We start from the raw sequence: 12,627 nt of genomic DNA on the forward strand, positions 1-12,627 counted from the left end.
CAGTAGAGTTTCTCTTCCATCAGTGAGCAGTTTTCTGTTAGCTGGAGAACTAGCTGAACTGAGTCCAGAATCCCTTTTTCTTGTATCTGTACTGAACATAAGGTAGAGTCTCTTGAATTGCAGATCTGAGCCTCTGCCAAATTTGTCATTTTCCTCTCCGATTTATTCAAAATTGCTATTTTCTAACTAAAAATTGTCACCGTCTTAGAGCTCTTGAGTTCTGTTGTGCACACTAGCCTCTAGCTTTCTTTGGGAAGTGGCTATCCCTCCCCTCCCCCGCCCCCCACAGAAAACATACTTTTTAAGAGAACAGAACAGAGTCTCACAGTATTATTGGTATGAAGTGGTACATTTGAATAAGCTCATAGTAAAATTACTCATTCCCAAACACCAGCTTCACAGCACCACAGTCACTGAATAAGATGCCAATATGTTCACATTTCAACATCCCTGAAACTGGGCTGTGTCCTACAATTGATATCTAGTCAACTGTTTGGCCATCTTATTTTTTCTTTGTGAAACATAAAATGGTAAAAGGTCTCATGAGCATTTATCACTGGGTATCTATGCATGTGTGTGTGTGTATATATAAATGTGTGTGTGTGTGTATGTGTGTATGTATATGTATATATATATATATACACACATATATGATGAAATACAGAAAAATTGTTTAAAATTAATCCTCAGTAAAATTACACATCACCACATGCCACTCACTTTTGGGGCCATTTGTGTATAATCGAAAGAAAGAATCTGAAGTCAGGGAATGCCAAGTGTTACCTGATAGGCAATGGGTGCCATGACGAGGAAGGCGCTCAGGGTTAGAGGAACAGAGAGAGAAAAGCACAGAGCTGACTTCCTACATGGCTTTGGGGCTGAGTTTCTAAGAATCAGCTGTGGCTGGCCATGTGAAGGTTAAGAGTATGTGTGTGCGCACCAGTGTTGGTGGGTGGTATTACTCCAGGCAGAGAGAACATAATGAACAAATTCTTCCACAGTAAAACTTCATGGTGTATGCATACAACCAAGCACAAGCAGATGTGCATTCCCATAACTTTAAGAAAGATGATGTGACTGGGGAGACCTAGGGGCCAATCTGTGTTGTCACTTGCAGCATTTAGATATATTCTGTAGCCACTGGAAGGGTAGACACTCAATGCTGTTTATTTCACATATAGTGAACACCTTCTATGCCCTGTCTAGAGAGTTCATCTTCAACTATCCATAACAAATGTTGGAAACCTGTGGCATGTCTCTTAGACTTAGCTTCCAATCGCACGATACTAACTCATATAATTTTCTGCTAGTTCCATATTCTTGTTATCTCAGAGGTTAACTTCATTTAGAAATGCTGCCAGTTTTCAGTATTTTGTTTTGTCATTGGGCTTATTTCTCTGGTGCAACCTCGCAATTTTGCAAGTCACATAATTTAGAGCCTAGAGGAAACTGAGACACAATCAAATGAAGCCCCTTCCTTGTCAGAATGGGGACCTGTGATCAGGAGAGATCACAAGGGGTCTGAGAGAACACAACCAGCCAGCTTCAGAGCAGAGCTTCCACACAGGCTGCTGATGGCCTGCCCAATGAACAGAGAAAATATCTGTCAGTGGTTCTAGCTACCGAGTTTTAAAATAATGTTTGAATGTTTCTTTTCATCCTTTTTTCCCCCCCAGAAATTTATATCTAGTCACTTTCCCTTATGTCAACAACGAGTTTTTTTAAATTTCCCATAAGTGTGTTCAAGTATAAATGTTAAAACAGTTTCAGTAGAAACAACCCTCCAGGTATAATTAGCTATACTTATTTTTTTAAAAAAATATTGATTCATCAGATTGTGTTCACACAGTTGAAAAAAAGAGATCCCTAGGGAAGATGGGAAGTTAAATTATCTTCCATCCTTTCAAAAGCTAAGCATTAAAGTTACGCAATTTTAACTAGTTTTTATGTTTTTCCCATCTCTCAGATATCACATAGCCTTTCCCTTCAGATTTTGTTAAGGCTATGATTACTTGAATATTCCATATAACTTTAAAGGGATTCTATTTCTCATTACGTTTTGTCTTCTACAGTTAATTTTTGACATTTCATAAATTCACAAGCAAAAGTGAAGTGTGATCATGCTTTAATTTTGTGAGTCATACTTTAATTCTATGAGTCAGAAAATCTTACACGAAGAAAACAGAATTCTAACCTTATTCAAGACAGCTAAAAGATGGATGAGTTTTTATTTAGACCCTGCACATGTAAGTCACTGCGAAAATCTGAATTTTAAAGGATTACCTCATTTCCATTTTGAAACAGCTCAGGTATTACATTGGCATTAATTTAGCTTAATGATGCCCTAAATCTATTAAAATCACATCCCCAAAGTAAATATTTTTAATACCAATATAACTCATCTCCCTATATGCTACTCAATGTAAAATGAAAGCCAGCAAACCCATGGCCATGCCACAAACTTCTGCCTCCTCCAAGGCACTCCACCCATCTGGCCTTTCCTAATCTATAACATAATAGAGTGGGCTGGCTGACATCTAGAATGCCCTCAGTCACAAAAGCCACAGCGCTATTTGTTAATTACTTTTAGAGACATGCATATATAAGAGAAAGTTTAGAGATGATGAACACATCTTTTTCTAAAGATGAGGAGATTGGGATTCCAAAAATGGAGCAAAGGCAACCAAGACCAGGTTAAAGATCAAGTTTAGAGGAGTCTCTGCCTCTATTCCAAGGGATGTTTCTCAAAAGAAAATATCAAACATAACATCCCATCTTCTAAGAAACTAAAACAAAATAGGCAAGATAGCCTCTAAAAGGTTTTCCTCCTTAACATTAAAATTAGTTAAAAATATGATGTCCCCACAAACAAGTTAAAAACAAAATAAACCACATACAACTCAGATGGCTGTCACAAGGGGCATAGTCTACATTTTGCTTGCCCTTCTTTCTCATATTTAAAGCCCTGCTTGCAAAGGGTGTTCAAGTGTTAATTTGTGGTACAACAAAAATCTTGGCAACAATATCAAGGAAGCCGGCGTGTGAAAACAAGAAATCTCCAAGACATTTACAAGAACAAATAACATTAAATGGATTAGAAGACTGGAAATACAAAAAGAACAAATAGGCCATTTTTTGCAAAAGAAAAGATTATTTAAAAAAAAACCCTTAAAAACCTTGCTGTGTAAATTATATTAGCTTTTAATGTTATTTAGGTTGGCTTACATAACTTTCAAAAGTCCATCAGAATTTAGCATATGGATTTTAATCTCTAGTACTTATGGTGGCTTTTTCTCTTAAAGCTTAACATCAAAAGTTGACAAATCAAGGATTATCTTACTCAGATAAAGGTCTCAAACAACTTAAAGAACATACAATAGTGTAAAGATAGTCTATTCAATAAATACTGCTGGGAAAATTAGATACGTGCAAAAAAAAGAAACTAGACCACTGTCTTACACCTTGCACAAGAATAAAGTAAAAATGGATTAAAGACTTAAATATTACACTCAAAATCCTGTAAGAAAACATAGGCAGTTAAATCTCAGACATATCTTATAGAAATATTTTTTCTCATATTATCTCCTCAGACAAGAGAAACAAAGGAAAAAAATAAACAAATGGGACTACATCCAACTAAAATTTTTTTGCACAGCAAAGGAAAGCATCAACAAAATGAAAAGGGAACCCACTGAATGAGAGAACATATTCGTAAATGATACATCTGATAAAAGGTTAATATCCAAAATTTATAGAGAATTTATAAAACTCAACACCAAAAAAGCAAACAATCCAATTAAAAAATGGGCAAAGGCCCTGACCACCAATAAGGGTTTAATCTCCAACATTTACAGGGAACTCATACAACTTAACAAATGAAAAGCAAACAATCCAATTAAAAAATGGGCAAAGGACCTGAATAGACACTTCTCTAAAGAGGACATACAGACGGTCAATAGACATAAAAAAGATGCACAATATCACTAATCATCAGAGAAATCCAAATTAAAACCACAATGAGATATCACATCACACCAGTCAGAATGGCTATCATCAATAAAATCAATAAACAACAAGCTCTGAGGATGTGGAGAAAAGGGAACCCTCATGCACTGCTAGTAGGAATGCAGATTAGTGTAGCTACTGTGGAAAGCAGTATGGAGGTACCTCAAAAATTTAAAAATAGAATTGCTTTATGACCCAGTGATTCTACTTCTGGGAATATATCTAAAGAAACCCTAAACACTAATTCAAAAGAATGTATGCATACCAACAAGCTCTGAGGATGTGGAGAAAAGGGAACCCTCATGCACTGCTAGTAGGAATGCAGATTAGTGTAGCTACTGTGGAAAGCAGTATGGAGGTACCTCAAAAATTTAAAAATAGAATTGCTTTATGACCCAGTGATTCTACTTCTGGGAATATATCTAAAGAAACCCTAAACACTAATTCAAAAGAATGTATGCATACCATGTTCATTGCATTATTTACAATAACCAAAATTGGAAGCAGCCCAAGTGCCCATCAGTGGAAAAGTGGATAAAAAGTTGTGGTACATTTACACAAAGGAAATCTAACCTTTTGGAACAGCATGGATGGACATGGAGAGTAACTATGCTAAGTGAAATACGTCAGTCAGAGAAAGACAAGTACTATATGATTTCACTTTATGTGGAATCTAATTAACAAAATAAATTAATAAACAAAATAGAAACAGACTCATAGATATAGAGAACAGATTAACAGCTGTTGGAGGGGCAGGGCTTTGGGGGTTTGGTGAAAAAGATGAAGAGATTAAGCACACAAACTAAAACAAAAGAACTCAAAGACAGACAGTATGAGAAAGAGGTGTGGAGGAGGTAGTTGAGGGGTAAATGGTGGTAGGAGTCTTGACTTACGGTAGTGAACACACAATCCAATATATAGAAATGATGTATTATAGAATTGAAACCAATATAATTTTATTCACCAATGTCACCCCAATAAATTAAATAAAAATATATACATATACCTACAAAAACAAAATACATACATAAATTATATTACATGTATTTTATATGCAAATATGTAGAAATAAATGGTTAACGATATTACAGACATGGTGGGGGGGGGATTGTGAATACAGTGACCACAAATCCATGAAATTACACATTAGCATAATGTCAGCAATCAGAATAATTACAGAGACACTTGTTTACAAGGTTCTTTTTCCTTTTCTTGATTTTTTACAAGGTTCTTTTTTCTTTAAAGTTAAATTCATAATAAAGCATCTCAAAGAAATGCTTGGAGAGAATTTATAGATCATTTAGTCTAATCTGTTTTCATAGAGGAGGGAATTGAGACCCAGGACTGAAGAAAATTTCCCCAGGCACATAGGACGCCTTTTTCATCAGTATTAAACTACGGAAGAATACAGACACCAATATGTGCTTTATCAAATGTCTGTGCTGTACACAGGTCCTGCAAACCAGTCACCAGGGCTCCTTGCTCTGCAAATGGTACGGATCCAAGGACTTGCCTTGGTAAAGTTGTGGTCACTAAATCATGTTTGAGCTTTGGCTGACTTAAGAGCAAGGGATGAGGGCAGCCCAGACTGGGGAGGGAGAGCAAAAAGGGGACCTTAAAATAACAGTCAACAGCAAAGGGAAGCAGCCAGCGAGAGAAAGCACCGTGTTTTCGTGCACCCCAACTGAGAGAGCCACCTTGTCTATCTATACTGGGTCATCAGTTGGTGTTATGTGAGAACTCATAAAAGATCCCTTTTCCAGGTTCTCTCTGCTTTCTTAGGCAAGAACCTTATAGGATTAAATAGCAGCAATGCCTGGAGTGACTGAGCAGAAGATGGTTATTTTATGGGGATCAGGAAAGACAGGGCCATCCATCGGGCATATACCTGGCGAGGCAGGGAGAATAAGTAGGGAGGATCTAAAAGGCGCAGAGCTCCACGTCAGGAGTGCAAAGAGAAGCAGGAAGCAGGAAGGGGGAGTGGTTTGGCACCAATGCAAAGTTTACTCACTTCACAATGATGCCCATGCTGCCTATGGCAAAAATGAGGAATGAGCATTAGCTGCAAGGACACTCAACCCCTGGCCTTCATGGAGCAGCAGGTGAAAGATAACACCCCAGGGAGATGATGACCAGGATCCCTTCTCATGCACTGCAGGGAATTCTGGCCTTGGGCATTGCACCAGCACCTTCTCCCACAGCTTCCACTCCTCGTGTACCACTACTCACTTCTTTGGAACTTTCTAGCACCATGACTATAACCGCTGCTGTTCACTTCTTTCTTTTCTGAAGGGATGGATCTCACCCCCTTGCCCCTTCCCACCTTAGTCCATCTATTATCCCTTCTCTTTCAAGTTAATCAACCTCTTTCTGCCCTCAACCCATATTCTTCAACCTCTTACTTCCTCCAGTTACCATCTTCTTCCTTTACTTTGCAGTTATAAGCCCACCACACCAGAGTTTCTCCCCAACTCAGGTGCTCATTTCACTTGACCTTCGAATAAGCCCCCCTCCTTGATTTCTCAGGAAATACAATCTCTACTTTTGCTATATTTTCTATTTTCTTTGTTAGTTCCTCTTCCTCTATACTCACATCTCAAATATCAGAAATTGATAAGGTCCCAATCTTGGCTGTCTTCCATTACACTTTTCTTGCTCTCTCTAGTCTAGATGATTTGTTCCGCGGCTTCAACCAACAGCTGCCTGACAATGAGTTCCGGGATTAGACACCTCTCCAGAGATTACAACAGGGACATGGAAAGGTGGGTCTCATGCTCTGGAGAAGTGTTTTTCCATCTTCTTATGGCAATCTTCGCCTGGATAGCCCACAGGTACTTCAAATTCAGCACATCTAAAACTAAACCAATCTCCCTCTCCTTCTTCCCTCAAAGTGATCTTCTTCCTGTGGTCCCTATGTTAATTACCAGCATGAAATCCACTGAGTGGCTCAAGTTGAAAACTTGACTTTTCTCTCATCTTTTGTAGCCAGTCTCCAAGATCTCTCCTTTCTACCTCTTAAAAAGCTGTCAATTACATCTTTTCCTTTCTATATTCACATCCAGGACTTAAGTCTAGGCCTTCAGAGGCCACACTATCCCTGTATCTGCCCATCCCCATCTTTTATACCACAGTCTGAACTATTATAATTTGCAAGTCAAATTATACCACCCTCCTACCAGAGAAAATTCTAAACTTCTTAGCAAAAACCCAAGCCCCTTCACATTCTGGCCCACTTTCCAAAAAATTTCACTATATCCCATACACAGAACTATTCATTCCTCTGGTCATTTCAGAATGCTGGAGCTTTCCTGAATACACTATGTCGCTTGAAAAGTTTCCTTCCACCTGAAATGCCCTCACCTCATTTATCCAGTAGGCCAATTTATACCTTATGGCTAGACTCTTATCAAATGTCACCTCCTCCATGAAGCCTTCCCCAGCCCAATATCCACCCTGCCACGCTGTCTTCATCACTGAGAATTAACTACTCCATGCTGGTGGTGCCCTGCATTCCCATTACTCTCCTGCAATGAGCTAATTACATCTGCATCTCCTGCACTAGACTGTAAGGTCCATGAAGGCAGGGACCCTAACTGGTCCACCAACCAAAGTACCTGAAACAGCAAGCCTTAGTAAATATGTGATGGACGAAGGCAGTAATTATGCACTACCATTTACAGAGCACTTCATATGTGTGAAGCACTTAACCCCATTATCTCATCCCCACACAGCCACCACGAAAGGGGATATCACCCCCTTTTGCAATTGAGGGGGGGGAAAAGGGTAAAAATGTGAAGAGGTTAAGAACTACAAATTGGTGGCCACAAACAGTTATGGGGTTGTAAAGCACACCATAGTAAATAGTCAATAATCTTGTAATAACTATATACAGTCCCAGATAGGTGCTTGAAATATCAGGGGAACACTTTTCAAAGTATATGATTGCCTAACTACTCTGCGCTATACCTGTAATTAATACAAAATAATATTTAATGTAGACTGAATTGAAAAATAAACTTTTTTTAAAAAGGAAAAGAAAAGCTTAGAAAGGTGAAGTAGTTCACCCACAGTCAACAACTAGCAAATTCAGACCTGCTTTTGGCACCTGCGCTCCTTTTTTTAACTACTCCTTCCTACTCCTGGAGGAAAGAGATAGATAATGGACTCTGTTTCTATACAAACAACCTCTCCTAATCGCAGGCTCAGGCCCTGTGTTAGCCCCAAATCCATTACCACCACGGTACTGTGAACAGTAAACCCTTGCTGATGGACTCCTGGTGGCTATCAGGGTTCCAACCAATAAGGAGAGGGGGGACCATTTACCACAATGAGCTCCTTGGTCTCTGGCTAAGGATGCACTCCCCAGAAACACACAGAGAAGGCTGGATTTCCCCTAAGTACCTTCAGGTTTCCTACACTGGTGTCCATGCCCTATTCTGGGAACAGAGAAGTGGGTGTGAGGGATGGTAGTAAGAAATGGAAGAGCTTTTTAATGCTCGCTCCGGGAAAGTAGCCGCAATACTTCACAGTCACTCCTTGTACAAATGCTCTCTCCACCTAGCGTGAGAGAACATTTCCACATTCAGTCTACACTCTTGGGGTTAGCAATATACCATTAACTATATAATCAGTGGGCCATCACTGAACACATATACCTCGTGTCTCCCAACCCACAGTATTGTGCTGCATTCAGTTGTCTTTTTCAATCATTTTCTCTTAATTTTACGTATTTTCTTTCGGATGCATTCTAAAATTGGCCTCTTCAATTTCTGTAATTCTAACGACAATATCAGTCCCCTATTTCCCATTAAGAACTCTACCACCACCAGGACTATTCAGCACATAAGTGAAATCAAGCCTTTGCTGACCCTGATTAATACATTTAATCCTCTCGAATCATAGATTTGAACTTGCCCAAGGTCACTCAGCTAATAAGGTTTACACACGCACACTGGCCTCCAGACAAGAGGACTCTTTGCCGGTATTCTCCTACCTGTGTTCTCTCCCTTTGTACCCTGCATACTGTGTTGGGAAGTCTTTCTCTCCATTCCCAACCCTTTTCACCTGCCAAATTCCTATTGGTCCTTTAAAGCTCAGCTCCAGGGTCCCCTCTTCCATGAATCTTCTCAGGTTTTTCTCTGCTCTCTCCCCAACCGGGGAGGGGTGCCTCTGGCATGGGCTTTCCCCTCTCTGTTTTTGTTGAAATGTAACTCTCAGCTGCATTCTCTATTTCTCCCTTACTAGGCTCTAGGATCCTCTGGAGCAGGGTAGGGTCTGGGTCTGATCTTGAGATTCCCAGTACCAATCCAGTGCATGGCACATGGCACAGACACAAGAAATGCTTGCTGAAAACTGAGTGGTGACCCTACTCCTCCGATTTGGCCAAAGATCTGGTGAACAATGTCATCTGACTTAGCAGGAGAGATTTCTCGTCCGGAGCAATGCCATTTTCTCAGCTTCCCATGAACTCATTCTCTCACTAGGTTTACACTGGGACACGCAGTTACCATTAGTTGAGGAGCGAACACCTTGCAGACATTGCGATGCCTGCTTCGTGCACATTATGCTTATCCTTACAACAGTGCTGAGTAGACATAATCCTCATTTTCTGGGTGCATCTCAAAATCAGTTATCCTAAGTAACTTGTCTATAGTTGCCTAGAAGGAAGGTTTTGTGTTAAAGGCGTGTATTAAATGCCCTATTCTGTATAGTCATTTCTGTCCTAGAGAGAGTCATTAATTTTAAAATTACTTATACACACACAAAGAGTGCATATACTTTGATGCTGGAGTAGTGAAAGCATGGTCAACTAGGATTCACAGAGGTTTAAGGGGCTTCTACCATATGTATTATCCAGGGCATTTTATGCAGGTTGTCTTAATTTTTTATCAGATAGAAAGGGATTATAATACCTACTTACATAAAAGGGGGCTGACTATGCAGCTTTCTCAAAAGAAGAGGGCCTTGGCCCACTTTAGAGCACTATGTTAGATGAAGAGCTTGGTGTACTGTTTCTCAAAGAGTGTGGAAGGACCCTGGACATCAAAGCCACCTGAGGTGCTAACAGGAGGAGATGAGAGAAGCCACCTGGGAATCCACATTTAACAAGCTCCAAATGATTCTATGGGACAGAAAAGTTTTATAAATGCCAGGTTACAACAAAGCTTTCAAACTTTAATGTACATGTGACTCACTTGGGGATCTTGTTAAAATGCAGATTCAAATTCAGTGAGCCTGGTGGGCAACTTCAGATTCTGCATGTCCAACAAGCTCCAAGGGGAAGCCAGTGTTGCTGGTCTATGAATCACATCTGAGAAGCAGGGGTTTGGAAGATCTGTCCACCTTGGAACAAATTAGCTTTGCTTTGTTTCTGGACCACAGATTGTACTCCCCAGAAGTATTCCAGAAAGCCCAAACTCTCAGTATCGGTACAAAAATCACCTGAACTACTGACAACCAAACTGAACAGCTTCCCTCTTGCCAGGGGAAAAGCAGTAGCATCCTTTGCAGATTCAGAGAGCACATACGTTTCGTATGTGAAAAAATAATTTACTGCTACTACGTGAGTGCCATTTTCTGGGCAGAACATTTTCTATATATGTGAAAATTAATGAACAGAAACCTCATTTAGAGAACCCACACAGATGTCATTCAGCAACACTACTGACCCCAACAGGAGACACAGTTTGCATCTCTGACACGAAGTGATACTATTTTACTACCTCAGCAGGAGAAAGAAGAGTCTTCCTCACCCAGTAACAGCTCAGCCAATGGGAGACTGCCATAACTCAGCCAATTAAAAGTCACTATCTTTCCAACTTTCAATTTCCTCCAATGGACCCTTCATTTACAACAGTTCCTCCCAACTCTATAAAAGAGCATTCCTCTCCTTTGTTTCTCTGGACTTAGGGGTGGTTTGCCATTAGACCTCAAGCCCTGAATTGCAATTCTTTGTTGTTCCTGAATAAACCCATTTTCTAGAGAAATACCTGGCTATTTGTTAAAGGTCAACATATATTATCTCTACTCCCCACCACACTACCACAAGGTGGATATTCTTGCTCTCTAGGTAGGGAAGTGATGTAGAGAGCTTAAGTAACTTGCTCAGGGTCACATGGCTAGTTATTGTTATGGTTGGGGTACCAATCCTGCTCCATTAGGATCCAAAGCCTGTGTGCCCTCTGCACATCCTCCATGATGCTAGATATGATTGTGGTAGAAAATGTGACCGCTTGAGGTTGGGAGGAATTTGGGGGGCGTGGGGGGGGGGAGGTTTACCCTGCAGCAGTCTGCATTTAAAGCTCTGTTGAGGCAGATTCCAGATGGGAGTGGGGATGGGAATAAGTCTAATTAATTGGTAACCTCTGATATCTAATGAACAAAAACATGCAGACAGCAAACTTGTCCATGGTTTCCATAAATCTGACAATGCAGATGGAGTAAAAAGTACACTAGTGACTAGTGCACTGATCTAAGGGCTTCTAGCTGTGAAGCTCAACTAGTAAAGAGCAAAACTTCTCTCTGATCCACCTGGGCTACTAATGTCCCCACTTCTCCTGTATGAGGTTTCTGTAACCGTAAAGTTCATATCAACACAGGTTGTCGCTGCCATGCCATTGCACGGTGGCCACACCTCCCTGCTTCTGATAAAACTGCCTATACCTGAAAAAAAAAGTACTGCTTAGTTAAAAAGTTTTCTTTTGGGTAATAAAAGTTTCTGTATTTTTCACACAGTTGACGTGGAGAGAGAAACATTCAGAGAAAGATAAAGATGCTCAGAGAAAGCAGTCAGCTAGATACTCAAGTGTACCAAATGGGGGGAAGACGGCGATGAAGTAAATTGCCCAGGCATTTGCCATGCAGTGTCTTCAGCATTTAATGAGGGTGAAGTATCCGCAGTCAGTTTTTTTAACCTCAGGTTTCTTCACTGTTATAATTTGTATTCAATAGCTTAACTGTCATTTTCTAAAGATCTTTTAACTTTACTATAAATAATACAAATATTTAACTATATAATGCAAAAAAAGAGATCCATTTAGAAAGCCACATCTCTTGCAATTAAATATATATGTATACGATGGTCTAAAAACCAGTGGCATCTGAACTATTAAGGATTATAAACTGATTTTGCCTCTATGGTATATACTATACATGATGTTTCAAAAATAAAAACTGAACCCTAAAGAGAAACTGGTTTAAAAGTATGTTTAGAATGTGTGTGTATTTTCAATCGAAGGTAAGAAACTGAGTCTAGAGCATTAATTTCAAACCAATAAGCGTTTCCTATTTCACCTCCCAAGCCCCGGGAACAGTCCAGATCTCAGAAAATCTAAACTGAAAGTCAACGGAAACCAATTTGAGATTTTTCTGACAGGCTTCACTGAAATGTTTGGACACGAACATGTTTGCAATGAGTCATAATATACAGGGCCTTAATGGCTAATGCCTTCTGTGCCTTCCTTCCTACACCAATGCCGGTAGCAGATCAGCTGCGGCTGGTTTTCCAGGCCCCGAATTTCTATGAAGTTACCAGATCTCAGTGACTAAGGCTGCCACCCCGCGCCTTTCTCATACTGATTTGTTATGCCATCCAAACAGCCTGATTCTCTTTCTAAACGAGGA

This window comes from Myotis davidii, unplaced genomic scaffold, assembly GCF_000327345.1.
Source record: "Myotis davidii unplaced genomic scaffold, ASM32734v1 scaffold187, whole genome shotgun sequence".
Classification (NCBI taxonomy): domain Eukaryota; kingdom Metazoa; phylum Chordata; class Mammalia; order Chiroptera; family Vespertilionidae; genus Myotis; species Myotis davidii.